Here is an 18,903-nt window from a genome sequence, read left to right on the forward strand (position 1 = left end):
TTTCTCCTTTTCGCCTCTTTTCTGGGCGTATTATTCTTCTTTTTCTTCTTTTTTTTCGTCTAATGCATACCCCATCAGTGCAGCAATGCTTATTCAATACCGCCAGCAGATGGAGACACTGGGGGATAATTTTCTAAGGATTTATACTGATTTTTCCTGTCTGAATTTGTCGCACAGAAAGTTGCAGGCCAAATATGTGTGACATTTCTGCGACTTTAGCTTCTAGAGCATTTTTACAACATTATACATAGGTGCTGAATACATAAAAAGCGACTGTTCAGCGACAGACAAGTCGCATCGGCTGAAAGTAGGCCAGAATGTCAGTCCATGTTGGAGCAGGTTTAGATACAGTCTAAAGTATAGATCTCAAAGTCTGTGCACAGAATTTAGCAAGGGCCTCGCACCTTCTGATGCATCAGGTAGGTGCACAATAGCATAGCCTAACCCTCTGTACTTTGGTCTATATTGATGCGGGACATAGACAGCCAGCTGATGACCAATCCATTAGTGCAATGGATGGCTGGAAGCATTTGTCTTTGCCTTTGCAATACCACAGAAGCAATGCATGGTCAATGTACAGCAATGACACACCTGTGTGAACAGCCAGGAGACCCCCCCCCCCCCCCCATGTTATGTTACATAGTTACATAGTTAGTACGGTCGAAAAAAGACATATGTCCATCAAGTTCAACCAGGGAATTAAGGGGTAGGGGTGTGGCGCGATATTGGGGAAGGGATGAGATTTTATATTTCTTCATAAGCATTAATCTTATTTTGTCAATTAGGAACATTCAGCACCCACCCGCTATCAAGGCAGCTGCCTATCATGTCATGCCCTACCTGCACAGGTGTGCTGGCTACTCAAATGATCCAATTAAGGAGGCCATTTAGTCAGCAGCAGCAGAAGTCCTGTGCCTGGACGCTCCAACAGCGGCCAGACACAAGCAGAAGCAGAAGCAGCAGAAGCAGCAGCAGCACCACCTTTTGTTTTTTGGCTGCAGCAGCAGCAAGGCCCACAGGGCTGGCTAGCTGGCTAGCCAGCAAGCAGGTAGCAATGAAAGTAGGAATCTTTCTTTTTAACCCTGTAAGGGGGTGGTGCACTGTACCCGAAGATACTGCCATATCGGGTCAATGCATAGGGCGACGGAAGCAAGCTTCGAAATCGGCCCCCGTTCTCAAAAATCCATTTAATATATGGTCCCCAGATAGGGGACGTATCAGATATTAAACTGATAAGAACAGATACTACACTTGATCTTAGCCAAAAGGCCGAGAAGCGATAACCGTGAAAGGGGCGGGCCCAACAAGGTGCCCTTCATGGGCACTATCACTGCTTGCTGTCAGGGAGGCTGCCAGACAATTTTCCATGCACACTCTGGGCTGGGGGGCAGTCAACCACCAGTACACACAGCAGAACCTAAACCCATACCATTATTGCTAAGCAGCAAGACAGGGGCCCATTGCACTCCCACGGGGCCTTTTTAAATGCAATCCATAACCCGGATTTGCCAGGAACCCTTCTTACTCCTCCTACTTGCATGTGACACTGGGCTTAGGATCTGCATAGGAAACACACACACAAGCACACACCTACCTTTGTTGCCTGCAGATGCCTCCTTGGCTGTCCCCAAACGGTATCAAACCAACACCCACGGGAAGCTGTAAGCATAGAGGACATGCCTGCACCCCATTGGACTTACCTGTGTGGGTTAAACCCGGGTTATTTGACAACCTATGGCGGTGATGGTTCTGCTCAGGCAGAGCAGTGCTGATGCTCCTCATAAAGCTGTCGCTGCTGTGAAGGTTCTAGGTGACATCACAAATCCCTATGGTTACATACACAACAAAGCTGGGTTGTTGTTGTTTACACTCTGCAAGGCCTGTGGAAGTGAGTGACATCATAGCACTGTAGTTCTGAGGGTTCTAGATGGATGCAACAATCTCCTGTTGCTTCTATGAAGGCCATAATAGACGACATCACCAAACAGCTCCATAGTCACATACACAGCAAGGAGAGATGTTGTTTACACCTAGTGATGTCAGTGGTATTGAGTGACATCACAGCACAGTGCTAAGGCTCCTGGGCCTGGACACAGCAGCGGCTGCAATATCTCAACGGAGAATACGTTTATATATATGTGTGTGTGTGCGCGTATATATATATATATATATATATATATATATATATATATATATATATATATATATTTCTCCGCCAAAATCACTTTTAAACCCATTTCCACCTTTTTTTCCCTTCTCTTCCTCTTACTTTTTTTTCACGTTTTTTTACGTTTTTCTCCTTTTCGCCTCTTTTCTGGGCGTATTATTCTTCTTTTTCTTCTTTTTTTTCGTCTAATGCATACCCCATCAGTGCAGCAATGCTTATTCAATACCGCCAGCAGATGGAGACACTGGGGGATAATTTTCTAAGGATTTATACTGATTTTTCCTGTCTGAATTTGTCGCACAGAAAGTTGCAGGCCAAATATGTGTGACATTTCTGCGACTTTAGCTTCTAGAGCATTTTTACAACATTATACATAGGTGCTGAATACATAAAAAGCGACTGTTCAGCGACAGACAAGTCGCATCGGCTGAAAGTAGGCCAGAATGTCAGTCCATGTTGGAGCAGGTTTAGATACAGTCTAAAGTATAGATCTCAAAGTCTGTGCACAGAATTTAGCAAGGGCCTCGCACCTTCTGATGCATCAGGTAGGTGCACAATAGCATAGCCTAACCCTCTGTACTTTGGTCTATATTGATGCGGGACATAGACAGCCAGCTGATGACCAATCCATTAGTGCAATGGATGGCTGGAAGCATTTGTCTTTGCCTTTGCAATACCACAGAAGCAATGCATGGTCAATGTACAGCAATGACACACCTGTGTGAACAGCCAGGAGACCCCCCCCCCCCCCATGTTATGTTACATAGTTACATAGTTAGTACGGTCGAAAAAAGACATATGTCCATCAAGTTCAACCAGGGAATTAAGGGGTAGGGGTGTGGCGCGATATTGGGGAAGGGATGAGATTTTATATTTCTTCATAAGCATTAATCTTATTTTGTCAATTAGGAACATTCAGCACCCACCCGCTATCAAGGCAGCTGCCTATCATGTCATGCCCTACCTGCACAGGTGTGCTGGCTACTCAAATGATCCAATTAAGGAGGCCATTTAGTCAGCAGCAGCAGAAGTCCTGTGCCTGGACGCTCCAACAGCGGCCAGACACAAGCAGAAGCAGAAGCAGCAGAAGCAGCAGCAGCACCACCTTTTGTTTTTTGGCTGCAGCAGCAGCAGCAAGGCCCACAGGGCTGGCTAGCTGGCTAGCCAGCAAGCAGGTAGCAATGAAAGTAGGAATCTTTCTTTTTAACCCTGTAAGGGGGTGGTGCACTGTACCCGAAGATACTGCCATATCGGGTCAATGCATAGGGCGACGGAAGCAAGCTTCGAAATCGGCCCCCGTTCTCAAAAATCCATTTAATATATGGTCCCCAGATAGGGGACGTATCAGATATTAAACTGATAAGAACAGATAAGGTTTCAACAAAATTTTATTGAATAAATAAGAAACCATACAAAATTTAAAATGCAAAATAATAAAAGGTTCACAAAAGTTTTAAAATACAAATAATAAAACCAGTAATAAAAGGAGAAAAAATAAAAATGGCAGGATAAAACATTATACAAATGTCATAAAAACTGATTATACTGTTATTTCGTTCCATAGAGGCAGACACCACATGGATGCTGCCTCGCTGGCCCCCAACTGTTTCTTGTCTCTTAGGTAATAGATGTACATCTCACTCAGGGCCAGCTTTATACAGTTTTTAACATCAATAAAATCATGTTTAAAAAGTAAGATGTTCCTAACTTTCCAGATGGCATTTTTAAAACAATTAATAATCATCCAGCAGATCATCTGCTGTTTAAAATTGGGGCAGTTAAAAAGACCGTAAAAGACACATTCGTGATTAAAATCTTTTAGGCCGCAGGCCCACTTCAAAAGTGGGCCTACCTTCCTCCAAAGCTCCCGTGCAAAAGGGCAGTTCCAAAATATGTGCAGCACCGTTTCGTCCACTCCGCAGCCATCTCTCGGGCACTTGGCTCTCGCCACCAGTCCTCGCCTGTGCTGGAACTCACGAGTAGGGAGGCACTGGTGGACGATTGCCCAGGCAAGATCCCTGTGTACATTCGCCAGAAACTTCCCGTACACGTTCCGCCATACCTTTTTGGATCTTGCCTGTGTGAAATTGGACACTGCCAGGGTAACCTCACTCCGCCTGAGGACCTTTGATACCTTTCTCTGGTCCCCCAGTATGTCAGGCTCCAAATCTTGGAGACCTAGGAGCCTGACTGTCTTTTCCAACACCACATAATGTTTTGGGGGACACAGAAGCACCGGAGCGTTCAGAGGGATGCGCAACCATCTTTTAAAAACCATGCCCGCAGCGTACCTTAAAAAGCAGCTAAAAATGCCATCGGATTTAATAATTTTAAAACAGAAACAGAAATACTTTATGTAAAAGAAAGTAAAAAGGTTAGGAACATCTTTCCCGCCATTATCTTTACTTTTGTACATAAAATCACGCTTTAATTTCTCCATTTTTGAACCCCATAAAAAAGAAAAAACAATTCTAGTTACTTTTTTAATGTATAAAATAGATGGAGGAAATACCATGGCAATGTATAGCATAATAGGGAGTAAAACCATCTTTATTATTAAAATCTTCCCCTCCATGGTAAGGTTTCTAAGATTCCACATTAAAATCTTCTTCTCCATCTTAGCTATAGCTGAATCCCAGTTAGGGCTCCCATCATTGACCTGGTTAAAAACAATACCTAAAACTTTAATTTGATCCTGTTGCATTGTGACTCCTGGGGTGATGGATGAATCCCAGGAGCCAATATAAAAACAGTCACATTTATCTGTGTTTAGCTTAAAACCAGAGACCTCGCAGAAATAGCTGGTGTTCCTCAATGCCCCCCTCATGGATGGAGAGTCCGGGCACAGTATGGTGACATCATCCATGTACCCCAACACCTTTAGATGGGTCCCTCCTCCACCAGGTATCGGTACGCCTCTTACTACCCGGTCTTTTCTGAGGAGGGCCATCAGTGGTTCGATTGCGCAAATAAAAAGGAGTGGGGACAGGGGGCAGCCCTGTTTGACACCTGATAAAAGAGGAACACCGCTGGTTAAAAAGCCATTAACAGAGACTTGACTAAAACAGGATCGGTATAAAAGCATGATTCGGCTTAAAATCGTTTCAGGCACTGCCATCTTTTTAAGAACTAAAAACAGGTATTCATGGGAGACCCTATCAAAGGCTTTTTCAAAGTCTAAGGATAAAATTGCTACAGTTTGATTTCTATCCTTAAAATACCATAAAACATCTCTTAAAATATTTAGGGATTCAGCTATAGACCTTCCAGGTACCCCACAAACCTGATTTGGGTGAATTAATTTATGAATAAAAGGTTTAAAACGGACAGCTAATAACTTGGCTAAAACTTTATAATCGACATTTAAAAGTGTGATGGGGCGCCAATTTTTTAGCATATCCTTTTCACCCTTTTTAAAAAGTAATGATACAATCCCCCTCCTCCAGGAAGGGGGAAGTTCATTAACAATAAAAGTTTCTTTATACAATAAAACCATATCATCCTTTAAAATATCCCAAAAAGCTAAATAAAATTCGATGGGTAAACCATCTTCCCCAGGGGCCTTCCCACTAGAAAAACTTTTAAAAACAAATAAAAGTTCATCTAAGTTAAGATCACGGGATAAAACCTCCTGGTCTAAAACATCTAGCTTAAAATCAAGGGAATTAAGAACATGTTCTAAAAAGGATGGATTAAGATCTTTCTTATTAAAAAGAAGCTGGTAGAAGTTAAAAACTGCATCTAACATGCCTTTTGGAGTGGATTCACCCTCAAGGTTTTGGATGATATCCCTCCTATTCATCACTTTTTTAAAAAAGAAACGGGAACATTTCTCGCCCTCCTCCAGGTGCTGCACATGTGAGTTAAAAATGATTTGTTTCCCTTTCTTTTCTATGGCATGTTTTATTTCAGTTTTAAGGTTTAAAATATCATTTTCTACATCCATACCAGCTTCTTTCAATTTAAAAAGTACATTTAAACGCATGTTAAGAACATAAAACCACTGTTTTTCCATTTTTGCCTTCTTCTTACCTGCTTTGATAAAAAAAAATCTGATTTTAGATTTGGTGCCCTCCCACCAGTGCAGCATAGGCTCGTGGGGTTTTCTTTGTGATTGCCAGCATTGGTAGGTCCGCACAAACTCCTCTTTTATCTCAGGGTCCTCTAGGAGTGTGGTGTTTAATCTCCAGAGGCCCCTTTTTGCTTTTTGCTCCCCCTCTAGCTCCAGGCCCACCAAGAGGAGCTTATGATCAGAGAAGATATTCTGCTCGAGCGTGCATTTCAGGGGTTTAAAAGCTCTAGAGGAAAAAATAAAATCGATTCTGGAGCTCACTCTTCCATTGGACCATGTGGCGCCTGGGTCCTCCGGCAAGAGATCCTTCCAGCAATCTTTCAAATTAAAATCATCAATAAAATTTTTAAGCAGGTAAGAAGTGCGGTCTTTACGATTAATATCCCCACCCTGCCGGTGTTCCCCATCACGTATGCAGTTAAAATCACCTCCCACCAGCAGGGGGGAAGACCCAACACAAAACAGTGGTAAAATTTCAAATAGTTCTGCCCGCTCCTGTTTATCAGGAGGGGCATACACATTTAAAACACGAATTAAAAGTCCATTAAAATATAGATGAATTAAAAGAGCTCTGCCAGGCACAATCTCAGTTACTGTATGAATAGAAAAGGACTGGCCTCGGCAGAGCAGCCCAACACCCACAGAACGACAGTCATTTGCACCGGACCATATGGATGGGCCCAGCTTCCAGTCTTCTTTTAAGTCTTTATAGTCCATTTTACTAGGGATTCCACATTCTTGTAGCAGGCAAAGGTCAAAGTCACATGTCTCTAGATAAGAAAATAAAGCAGCCCTGCGATCAGGGCTCTTTAAGGACCTCACATTGAGTGAGGCAATTTTTACAGGGATAGGCATAGTTTATGGAGAGTCCGTGCTTGGAGAATCAAAGTCAATAATAAGCTGCGTACCGTCATCCCCCGCCTGCGGGGTCATCAGCTCCTTGATGTTCTGAGGGTCGGAGCTTGAGATCGATGATGCCCCGACCCTGAGCTCGCTCTCGTCCGAACTACGGCACGCCGCTTTCCTTTGAATGTCTTCCTCTTCTTCTTCTCTTTGTCTTTTAAATGTCACACTGCTGTCCATATCCTCTGTGTTGCTCTCACTCGATGTAATCTCTGGCCCCCGGCTGATGGATCTGCGTCTTCTTTCATCATTTGACGACTGGAACTGCTGCACAGGGGCCTGTGAGGCCTCTTTTCCGGAACCTTTGCCGCTACCTTGGGAAGTTTTCATCGCTTGTTCCCCAGCAAGCGTTGCTGAGGACTGTTGCTCCAACTTCCCCATCGATCGACGATGGCCAGTTTTACCCACCGGGTCCACTGCTGGCGGGGCAGCAAACCCTGGTTTGGCGCCACTTGTCTTCTTGGCCCTGTCCTGTATAGGCGGAGTAACAGGACCGGGCTCAGACCTGGCCACCTGGCTCCCCTTCCGGCGGGCTTTCACCGGGGCCTCTTCGTCCGGAGCAGGGCGACCCTGGGCCAAGCCAGTACCTGGCTTATGCTGCAATTTTGGGTCCACTTTTGCCCCCACCGAGGCCCGTCGGCTGCCACCCGCCACAGGTGAGCCCCCTTCAGAAGTTTCGGCGGGCTCTTGAGCCAGGTAGGAAGTCGATCGACGTCTTTCAATTTCCCGGGCAGTAAACTCGATCACCCGCCCGGGCTTCGTGGAATCCCCATGGCCTCCCCCTAGCACTACCACCGGTGGGCCCCCCGATGGAGCACCAGAGGTCTTGGGCCTGGACCCATCAGTACCTGCCATCTGGGGTTTGGGCATCTTAAAAAAGGACGTCTTTTGTCCTGTCCCCTCTTTGGGTGGGCCCAGCCTTGACCCACCCATCGTAGTTTTTGCTTTATGGGGACAGGAATTAAAATCGTGATTTTCCTCTCCGCAGAGGTTGCACCTTATCGTATGGCTACATCTTGAGGCTATGTGACCTTCTTGGCCACACCTATTGCAGCGAATCACACGCTCCGCGCCGCAGGTCTCCTGGGTGTGGCCAAACCTCAAGCAATTTCGGCAATACATAGGCATTTGAGGATAGAACAGGAAGCCCCGAACTCTCCCGATGGCAAAATTTGGGGGCGGATGGCAAAGACCCCCAATACCACCGGGATCCTTACGGAGCTTGACCCAGAACTTCCTCTTGCCGTTCCAGAACCGCACGGAGTTCAAGATTTTGTTTGCGAATCGCACCTCTTCGCAGTATCGCCGAAGAAAAGTGGCTATATCCTCCGTGGTCACATGAGGGCTGTGCATAGCCACCACCAACGGTATATGTTCCTCACCATAGAGGAACTGGAACGAAAGACCGTCGAGTCGATCGTCCCTCTGGTCCGCACCAGACAAGGTTGCATAGATGTTATCGCAACACGCCGTGGCCGTGAAGGTGACGGTATACAGGCCACGGCTTTCCTGGTCATTTAGACACAGGATGTCCTCCCTATTGAGGCGGAAGTAGTCAAGAAGAATCACCTCCGCAATGAAGCGGAGGTTCTTCAACTGACGATGGCTCTCCGACACCTCTATGCGGATGGTATTTCGCATCGACATTTCCCCAGAGGGGAAAGCCCAGGAGAACGGCATCTTCCACACCCAGGGACTAAGCCCCTTCCCCAATAGCAGCAGGGGCTCGGAATCCCGCTATAAAAGCGGAACCCTTACCCAAGGCAGAGGTCGGGGGTACCCTAGGTGCTTCCGAAGCTACAGGTAACGCTCAACGTACCGAAAATGCCTTCTGAGACACAAGGTCCCAGAGACAGGGGGATCGCAACCCGTTGTCCGTGGACTAAGCCCGCTCCCCAATAGCAGCAAGGGGGTGAAGTCCCTCCGTAAGGAGAGACAATCCCCCAAGGCCGAGAAGCGGGGTACCACAGACACCTTCCGACCAGACCAAATGCAGATACTACACTTGATCTTAGCCAAAAGGCCGAGAAGCGATAACCGTGAAAGGGGCGGGCCCAACAAGGTGCCCTTCATGGGCACTATCACTGCTTGCTGTCAGGGAGGCTGCCAGACAATTTTCCATGCACACTCTGGGCTGGGGGGCAGTCAACCACCAGTACACACAGCAGAACCTAAACCCATACCATTATTGCTAAGCAGCAAGACAGGGGCCCATTGCACTCCCACGGGGCCTTTTTAAATGCAATCCATAACCCGGATTTGCCAGGAACCCTTCTTACTCCTCCTACTTGCATGTGACACTGGGCTTAGGATCTGCATAGGAAACACACACACAAGCACACACCTACCTTTGTTGCCTGCAGATGCCTCCTTGGCTGTCCCCAAACGGTATCAAACCAACACCCACGGGAAGCTGTAAGCATAGAGGACATGCCTGCACCCCATTGGACTTACCTGTGTGGGTTAAACCCGGGTTATTTGACAACCTATGGCGGTGATGGTTCTGCTCAGGCAGAGCAGTGCTGATGCTCCTCATAAAGCTGTCGCTGCTGTGAAGGTTCTAGGTGACATCACAAATCCCTATGGTTACATACACAACAAAGCTGGGTTGTTGTTGTTTACACTCTGCAAGGCCTGTGGAAGTGAGTGACATCATAGCACTGTAGTTCTGAGGGTTCTAGATGGATGCAACAATCTCCTGTTGCTTCTATGAAGGCCATAATAGACGACATCACCAAACAGCTCCATAGTCACATACACAGCAAAGGAGAGATGTTGTTTACACCTAGTGATGTCAGTGGTATTGAGTGACATCACAGCACAGTGCTAAGGCTCCTGGGCCTGGACACAGCAGCGGCTGCAATATCTCAACGGAGAATACGTTTATATATATGTGTGTGTGTGCGCGTATATATATATATATATATATATATATATATATATATATATATTTCTCCGCCGAAATCACTTTTAAACCCATTTCCACCTTTTTTTCCCTTCTCTTCCTCTTACTTTTTTTTCACGTTTTTTTACGTTTTTCTCCTTTTCGCCTCTTTTCTGGGCGTATTATTCTTCTTTTTCTTCTTTTTTTTCGTCTAATGCATACCCCATCAGTGCAGCAATGCTTATTCAATACCGCCAGCAGATGGAGACACTGGGGGATAATTTTCTAAGGATTTATACTGATTTTTCCTGTCTGAATTTGTCGCACAGAAAGTTGCAGGCCAAATATGTGTGACATTTCTGCGACTTTAGCTTCTAGAGCATTTTTACAACATTATACATAGGTGCTGAATACATAAAAAGCGACTGTTCAGCGACAGACAAGTCGCATCGGCTGAAAGTAGGCCAGAATGTCAGTCCATGTTGGAGCAGGTTTAGATACAGTCTAAAGTATAGATCTCAAAGTCTGTGCACAGAATTTAGCAAGGGCCTCGCACCTTCTGATGCATCAGGTAGGTGCACAATAGCATAGCCTAACCCTCTGTACTTTGGTCTATATTGATGCGGGACATAGACAGCCAGCTGATGACCAATCCATTAGTGCAATGGATGGCTGGAAGCATTTGTCTTTGCCTTTGCAATACCACAGAAGCAATGCATGGTCAATGTACAGCAATGACACACCTGTGTGAACAGCCAGGAGACCCCCCCCCCCCCATGTTATGTTACATAGTTACATAGTTAGTACGGTCGAAAAAAGACATATGTCCATCAAGTTCAACCAGGGAATTAAGGGGTAGGGGTGTGGCGCGATATTGGGGAAGGGATGAGATTTTATATTTCTTCATAAGCATTAATCTTATTTTGTCAATTAGGAACATTCAGCACCCACCCGCTATCAAGGCAGCTGCCTATCATGTCATGCCCTACCTGCACAGGTGTGCTGGCTACTCAAATGATCCAATTAAGGAGGCCATTTAGTCAGCAGCAGCAGAAGTCCTGTGCCTGGACGCTCCAACAGCGGCCAGACACAAGCAGAAGCAGAAGCAGCAGAAGCAGCAGCAGCACCACCTTTTGTTTTTTGGCTGCAGCAGCAGCAGCAAGGCCCACAGGGCTGGCTAGCTGGCTAGCCAGCAAGCAGGTAGCAATGAAAGTAGGAATCTTTCTTTTTAACCCTGTAAGGGGGTGGTGCACTGTACCCGAAGATACTGCCATATCGGGTCAATGCATAGGGCGACGGAAGCAAGCTTCGAAATCGGCCCCCGTTCTCAAAAATCCATTTAATATATGGTCCCCAGATAGGGGACGTATCAGATATTAAACTGATAAGAACAGATACTACACTTGATCTTAGCCAAAAGGCCGAGAAGCGATAACCGTGAAAGGGGCGGGCCCAACAAGGTGCCCTTCATGGGCACTATCACTGCTTGCTGTCAGGGAGGCTGCCAGACAATTTTCCATGCACACTCTGGGCTGGGGGGCAGTCAACCACCAGTACACACAGCAGAACCTAAACCCATACCATTATTGCTAAGCAGCAAGACAGGGGCCCATTGCACTCCCACGGGGCCTTTTTAAATGCAATCCATAACCCGGATTTGCCAGGAACCCTTCTTACTCCTCCTACTTGCATGTGACACTGGGCTTAGGATCTGCATAGGAAACACACACACAAGCACACACCTACCTTTGTTGCCTGCAGATGCCTCCTTGGCTGTCCCCAAACGGTATCAAACCAACACCCACGGGAAGCTGTAAGCATAGAGGACATGCCTGCACCCCATTGGACTTACCTGTGTGGGTTAAACCCGGGTTATTTGACAACCTATGGCGGTGATGGTTCTGCTCAGGCAGAGCAGTGCTGATGCTCCTCATAAAGCTGTCGCTGCTGTGAAGGTTCTAGGTGACATCACAAATCCCTATGGTTACATACACAACAAAGCTGGGTTGTTGTTGTTTACACTCTGCAAGGCCTGTGGAAGTGAGTGACATCATAGCACTGTAGTTCTGAGGGTTCTAGATGGATGCAACAATCTCCTGTTGCTTCTATGAAGGCCATAATAGACGACATCACCAAACAGCTCCATAGTCACATACACAGCAAAGGAGAGATGTTGTTTACACCTAGTGATGTCAGTGGTATTGAGTGACATCACAGCACAGTGCTAAGGCTCCTGGGCCTGGACACAGCAGCGGCTGCAATATCTCAACGGAGAATACGTTTATATATATGTGTGTGTGTGCGCGTATATATATATATATATATATATATATATATATATATATATTTCTCCGCCGAAATCACTTTTAAACCCATTTCCACCTTTTTTTCCCTTCTCTTCCTCTTACTTTTTTTTCACGTTTTTTTACGTTTTTCTCCTTTTCGCCTCTTTTCTGGGCGTATTATTCTTCTTTTTCTTCTTTTTTTTCGTCTAATGCATACCCCATCAGTGCAGCAATGCTTATTCAATACCGCCAGCAGATGGAGACACTGGGGGATAATTTTCTAAGGATTTATACTGATTTTTCCTGTCTGAATTTGTCGCACAGAAAAAGTTGCAGGCCAAATATGTGTGACATTTCTGCGACTTTAGCTTCTAGAGCATTTTTACAACATTATACATAGGTGCTGAATACATAAAAAGCGACTGTTCAGCGACAGACAAGTCGCATCGGCTGAAAGTAGGCCAGAATGTCAGTCCATGTTGGAGCAGGTTTAGATACAGTCTAAAGTATAGATCTCAAAGTCTGTGCACAGAATTTAGCAAGGGCCTCGCACCTTCTGATGCATCAGGTAGGTGCACAATAGCATAGCCTAACCCTCTGTACTTTGGTCTATATTGATGCGGGACATAGACAGCCAGCTGATGACCAATCCATTAGTGCAATGGATGGCTGGAAGCATTTGTCTTTGCCTTTGCAATACCACAGAAGCAATGCATGGTCAATGTACAGCAATGACACACCTGTGTGAACAGCCAGGAGACCCCCCCCCCCCCCCATGTTATGTTACATAGTGACATAGTTAGTACGGTCGAAAAAAGACATATGTCCATCAAGTTCAACCAGGGAATTAAGGGGTAGGGGTGTGGCGCGATATTGGGGAAGGGATGAGATTTTATATTTCTTCATAAGCATTAATCTTATTTTGTCAATTAGGAACATTCAGCACCCACCCGCTATCAAGGCAGCTGCCTATCATGTCATGCCCTACCTGCACAGGTGTGCTGGCTACTCAAATGATCCAATTAAGGAGGCCATTTAGTCAGCAGCAGCAGAAGTCCTGTGCCTGGACGCTCCAACAGCGGCCAGACACAAGCAGAAGCAGAAGCAGCAGAAGCAGCAGCAGCAGCACCACCTTTTGTTTTTTGGCTGCAGCAGCAGCAAGGCCCACAGGGCTGGCTAGCTGGCTAGCCAGCAAGCAGGTAGCAATGAAAGTAGGAATCTTTCTTTTTAACCCTGTAAGGGGGTGGTGCACTGTACCCGAAGATACTGCCATATCGGGTCAATGCATAGGGCGACGGAAGCAAGCTTCAAAATCGGCCCCCGTTCTCAAAAATCCATTTAATATATGGTCCCCAGATAGGGGACGTATCAGATATTAAACTGATAAGAACAGATACTACACTTGATCTTAGCCAAAAGGCCGAGAAGCGATAACCGTGAAAGGGGCGGGCCCAACAAGGTGCCCTTCATGGGCACTATCACTGCTTGCTGTCAGGGAGGCTGCCAGACAATTTTCCATGCACACTCTGGGCTGGGGGGCAGTCAACCACCAGTACACACAGCAGAACCTAAACCCATACCATTATTGCTAAGCAGCAAGACAGGGGCCCATTGCACTCCCACGGGGCCTTTTTAAATGCAATCCATAACCCGGATTTGCCAGGAACCCTTCTTACTCCTCCTACTTGCATGTGACACTGGGCTTAGGATCTGCATAGGAAACACACACACAAGCACACACCTACCTTTGTTGCCTGCAGATGCCTCCTTGGCTGTCCCCAAACGGTATCAAACCAACACCCACGGGAAGCTGTAAGCATAGAGGACATGCCTGCACCCCATTGGACTTACCTGTGTGGGTTAAACCCGGGTTTTTTGACAACCTATGGCGGTGATGGTTCTGCTCAGGCAGAGCAGTGCTGATGCTCCTCATAAAGCTGTCGCTGCTGTGAAGGTTCTAGGTGACATCACAAATCCCTATGGTTACATACACAACAAAGCTGGGTTGTTGTTGTTTACACTCTGCAAGGCCTGTGGAAGTGAGTGACATCATAGCACTGTAGTTCTGAGGGTTCTAGATGGATGCAACAATCTCCTGTTGCTTCTATGAAGGCCATAATAGACGACATCACCAAACAGCTCCATAGTCACATACACAGCAAAGGAGAGATGTTGTTTACACCTAGTGATGTCAGTGGTATTGAGTGACATCACAGCACAGTGCTAAGGCTCCTGGGCCTGGACACAGCAGCGGCTGCAATATCTCAACGGAGAATACGTTTATATATATGTGTGTGTGTGCGCGTATATATATATATATATATATATATATATATATTTCTCCGCCGAAATCACTTTTAAACCCATTTCCACCTTTTTTTCCCTTCTCTTCCTCTTACTTTTTTTTCACGTTTTTTTACGTTTTTCTCCTTTTCGCCTCTTTTCTGGGCGTATTATTCTTCTTTTTCTTCTTTTTTTTCGTCTAATGCATACCCCATCAGTGCAGCAATGCTTATTCAATACCGCCAGCAGATGGAGACACTGGGGGATAATTTTCTAAGGATTTATACTGATTTTTCCTGTCTGAATTTGTCGCACAGAAAGTTGCAGGCCAAATATGTGTGACATTTCTGCGACTTTAGCTTCTAGAGCATTTTTACAACATTATACATAGGTGCTGAATACATAAAAAGCGACTGTTCAGCGACAGACAAGTCGCATCGGCTGAAAGTAGGCCAGAATGTCAGTCCATGTTGGAGCAGGTTTAGATACAGTCTAAAGTATAGATCTCAAAGTCTGTGCACAGAATTTAGCAAGGGCCTCGCACCTTCTGATGCATCAGGTAGGTGCACAATAGCATAGCCTAACCCTCTGTACTTTGGTCTATATTGATGCGGGACATAGACAGCCAGCTGATGACCAATCCATTAGTGCAATGGATGGCTGGAAGCATTTGTCTTTGCCTTTGCAATACCACAGAAGCAATGCATGGTCAATGTACAGCAATGACACACCTGTGTGAACAGCCAGGAGACCCCCCCCCCCCCCCATGTTATGTTACATAGTTACATAGTTAGTACGGTCGAAAAAAGACATATGTCCATCAAGTTCAACCAGGGAATTAAGGGGTAGGGGTGTGGCGCGATATTGGGGAAGGGATGAGATTTTATATTTCTTCATAAGCATTAATCTTATTTTGTCAATTAGGAACATTCAGCACCCACCCGCTATCAAGGCAGCTGCCTATCATGTCATGCCCTACCTGCACAGGTGTGCTGGCTACTCAAATGATCCAATTAAGGAGGCCATTTAGTCAGCAGCAGCAGAAGTCCTGTGCCTGGACGCTCCAACAGCGGCCAGACACAAGCAGAAGCAGAAGCAGCAGAAGCAGCAGCAGCAGCACCACCTTTTGTTTTTTGGCTGCAGCAGCAGCAAGGCCCACAGGGCTGGCTAGCTGGCTAGCCAGCAAGCAGGTAGCAATGAAAGTAGGAATCTTTCTTTTTAACCCTGTAAGGGGGTGGTGCACTGTACCCGAAGATACTGCCATATCGGGTCAATGCATAGGGCGACGGAAGCAAGCTTCGAAATCGGCCCCCGTTCTCAAAAATCCATTTAATATATGGTCCCCAGATAGGGGACGTATCAGATATTAAACTGATAAGAACAGATACTACACTTGATCTTAGCCAAAAGGCCGAGAAGCGATAACCGTGAAAGGGGCGGGCCCAACAAGGTGCCCTTCATGGGCACTATCACTGCTTGCTGTCAGGGAGGCTGCCAGACAATTTTCCATGCACACTCTGGGCTGGGGGGCAGTCAACCACCAGTACACACAGCAGAACCTAAACCCATACCATTATTGCTAAGCAGCAAGACAGGGGCCCATTGCACTCCCACGGGGCCTTTTTAAATGCAATCCATAACCCGGATTTGCCAGGAACCCTTCTTACTCCTCCTACTTGCATGTGACACTGGGCTTAGGATCTGCATAGGAAACACACACACAAGCACACACCTACCTTTGTTGCCTGCAGATGCCTCCTTGGCTGTCCCCAAACGGTATCAAACCAACACCCACGGGAAGCTGTAAGCATAGAGGACATGCCTGCACCCCATTGGACTTACCTGTGTGGGTTAAACCCGGGTTTTTTGACAACCTATGGCGGTGATGGTTCTGCTCAGGCAGAGCAGTGCTGATGCTCCTCATAAAGCTGTCGCTGCTGTGAAGGTTCTAGGTGACATCACAAATCCCTATGGTTACATACACAACAAAGCTGGGTTGTTGTTGTTTACACTCTGCAAGGCCTGTGGAAGTGAGTGACATCATAGCACTGTAGTTCTGAGGGTTCTAGATGGATGCAACAATCTCCTGTTGCTTCTATGAAGGCCATAATAGACGACATCACCAAACAGCTCCATAGTCACATACACAGCAAAGGAGAGATGTTGTTTACACCTAGTGATGTCAGTGGTATTGAGTGACATCACAGCACAGTGCTAAGGCTCCTGGGCCTGGACACAGCAGCGGCTGCAATATCTCAACGGAGAATACGTTTATATATATGTGTGTGTGTGCGCGTATATATATATATATATATATATATTTCTCCGCCGAAATCACTTTTAAACCCATTTCCACCTTTTTTTCCCTTCTCTTCCTCTTACTTTTTTTTCACGTTTTTTTACGTTTTTCTCCTTTTCGCCTCTTTTCTGGGCGTATTATTCTTCTTTTTCTTCTTTTTTTTCGTCTAATGCATACCCCATCAGTGCAGCAATGCTTATTCAATACCGCCAGCAGATGGAGACACTGGGGGATAATTTTCTAAGGATTTATACTGATTTTTCCTGTCTGAATTTGTCGCACAGAAAGTTGCAGGCCAAATATGTGTGACATTTCTGCGACTTTAGCTTCTAGAGCATTTTTACAACATTATACATAGGTGCTGAATACATAAAAAGCGACTGTTCAGCGACAGACAAGTCGCATCGGCTGAAAGTAGGCCAGAATGTCAGTCCATGTTGGAGCAGGTTTAGATACAGTCTAAAGTATAGATCTCAAAGTCTGTGCACAGAATTTAGCAAGGGCCTCGCACCTTCTGATGCATCAGGTAGGTGCACAATAGCATAGCCTAACCCTCTGTACTTTGGTCTATATTGATGCGGGACATAGACAGCCAGCTGATGACCAATCCATTAGTGCAATGGATGGCTGGAAGCATTTGTCTTTGCCTTTGCAATACCACAGAAGCAATGCATGGTCAATGTACAGCAATGACACACCTGTGTGAACAGCCAGGAGACCCCCCCCCCCCCCCCCATGTTATGTTACATAGTTACATAGTTAGTACGGTCGAAAAAAGACATATGTCCATCAAGTTCAACCAGGGAATTAAGGGGTAGGGGTGTGGCGCGATATTGGGGAAGGGATGAGATTTTATATTTCTTCATAAGCATTAATCTTATTTTGTCAATTAGGAACATTCAGCACCCACCCGCTATCAAGGCAGCTGCCTATCATGTCATGCCCTACCTGCACAGGTGTGCTGGCTACTCAAATGATCCAATTAAGGAGGCCATTTAGTCAGCAGCAGCAGAAGTCCTGTGCCTGGACGCTCCAACAGCGGCCAGACACAAGCAGAAGCAGAAGCAGCAGCAGCACCACCTTTTGTTTTTTGGCTGCAGCAGCAGCAAGGCCCACAGGGCTGGCTAGCTGGCTAGCCAGCAAGCAGGTAGCAATGAAAGTAGGAATCTTTCTTTTTAACCCTGTAAGGGGGTGGTGCACTGTACCCGAAGATACTGCCATATCGGGTCAATGCATAGGGCGACGGAAGCAAGCTTCGAAATCGGCCCCCGTTCTCAAAAATCCATTTAATATATGGTCCCCAGATAGGGGACGTATCAGATATTAAACTGATAAGAACAGATACTACACTTGATCTTAGCCAAAAGGCCGAGAAGCGATAACCGTGAAAGGGGCGGGCCCAACAAGGTGCCCTTCATGGGCACTATCACTGCTTGCTGTCAGGGAGGCTGCCAGACAATTTTCCATGCACACTCTGGGCTGGGGGGCAGTCAACCACCAGTACACACAGCAGAACCTAAACCCATACCATTATTGCTAAGCAGCAAGACAGGGGCCCATTGCACTCCCACGGGGCCTTTTTAAATGCAATCCATAACCCGGATTTGCCAGGAACCCTTCTTACTCCTCCTACTTGCATGTGACACTGGGCTTAGGATCTGCATAGGAAACACACACACAAGCACACACCTACCTTTGTTGCCTGCAGATGCCTCCTTGGCTGTCCCCAAACGGTATCAAACCAACACCCACGGGAAGCTGTAAGCATAGAGGACATGCCTGCACCCCATTGGACTTACCTGTGTGGGTTAAACCCGGGTTATTTGACAACCTATGGCGGTGATGGTTCTGCTCAGGCAGAGCAGTGCTGATGCTCCTCATAAAGCTGTCGCTGCTGTGAAGGTTCTAGGTGACATCACAAATCCCTATGGTTACATACACAACAAAGCTGGGTTGTTGTTGTTTACACTCTGCAAGGCCTGTGGAAGTGAGTGACATCATAGCACTGTA

The 18,903-nt window shown here is 46.2% G+C and overlaps 6 non-coding genes and 1 pseudogene across 6 annotated transcripts; all 7 read right to left on the bottom strand.

Annotated features, from left to right (window-relative positions):
• Window positions 1-1,090: 1,090 nt before the first annotated feature.
• LOC130330369 (U2 spliceosomal RNA) lies at window positions 1,091-1,281 on the bottom strand. Its single transcript, XR_008873537.1, has one exon. It is a non-coding gene; the product is annotated as a U2 spliceosomal RNA (small nuclear RNA).
• A 2,103-nt stretch (window positions 1,282-3,384) lies between these two features.
• On the bottom strand, window positions 3,385-3,570 carry LOC130330411 (U2 spliceosomal RNA). The gene has a single exon (XR_008873575.1). It is a non-coding gene; the product is annotated as a U2 spliceosomal RNA (small nuclear RNA).
• Window positions 3,571-8,959: 5,389 nt separating this feature from the next.
• On the bottom strand, window positions 8,960-9,177 carry LOC130330424 (U2 spliceosomal RNA; annotated as a pseudogene).
• Window positions 9,178-11,268: 2,091 nt separating this feature from the next.
• Window positions 11,269-11,459, bottom strand: LOC130330370 (U2 spliceosomal RNA). Its single transcript, XR_008873538.1, has one exon. It is a non-coding gene; the product is annotated as a U2 spliceosomal RNA (small nuclear RNA).
• A 2,093-nt stretch (window positions 11,460-13,552) lies between these two features.
• Window positions 13,553-13,743, bottom strand: LOC130330335 (U2 spliceosomal RNA). The gene has a single exon (XR_008873506.1). It is a non-coding gene; the product is annotated as a U2 spliceosomal RNA (small nuclear RNA).
• A 2,083-nt stretch (window positions 13,744-15,826) lies between these two features.
• LOC130330371 (U2 spliceosomal RNA) lies at window positions 15,827-16,017 on the bottom strand. Its single transcript, XR_008873539.1, has one exon. It is a non-coding gene; the product is annotated as a U2 spliceosomal RNA (small nuclear RNA).
• Window positions 16,018-18,082: 2,065 nt separating this feature from the next.
• Window positions 18,083-18,273, bottom strand: LOC130330372 (U2 spliceosomal RNA). Its single transcript, XR_008873540.1, has one exon. It is a non-coding gene; the product is annotated as a U2 spliceosomal RNA (small nuclear RNA).
• Between the last annotated feature and the right edge of the window lie 630 nt (window positions 18,274-18,903).

Source organism: Hyla sarda, unplaced genomic scaffold (assembly GCF_029499605.1).
Source record: "Hyla sarda isolate aHylSar1 unplaced genomic scaffold, aHylSar1.hap1 scaffold_335, whole genome shotgun sequence".
In the NCBI taxonomy this organism is placed as follows: Eukaryota; Metazoa; Chordata; class Amphibia; order Anura; family Hylidae; genus Hyla; species Hyla sarda.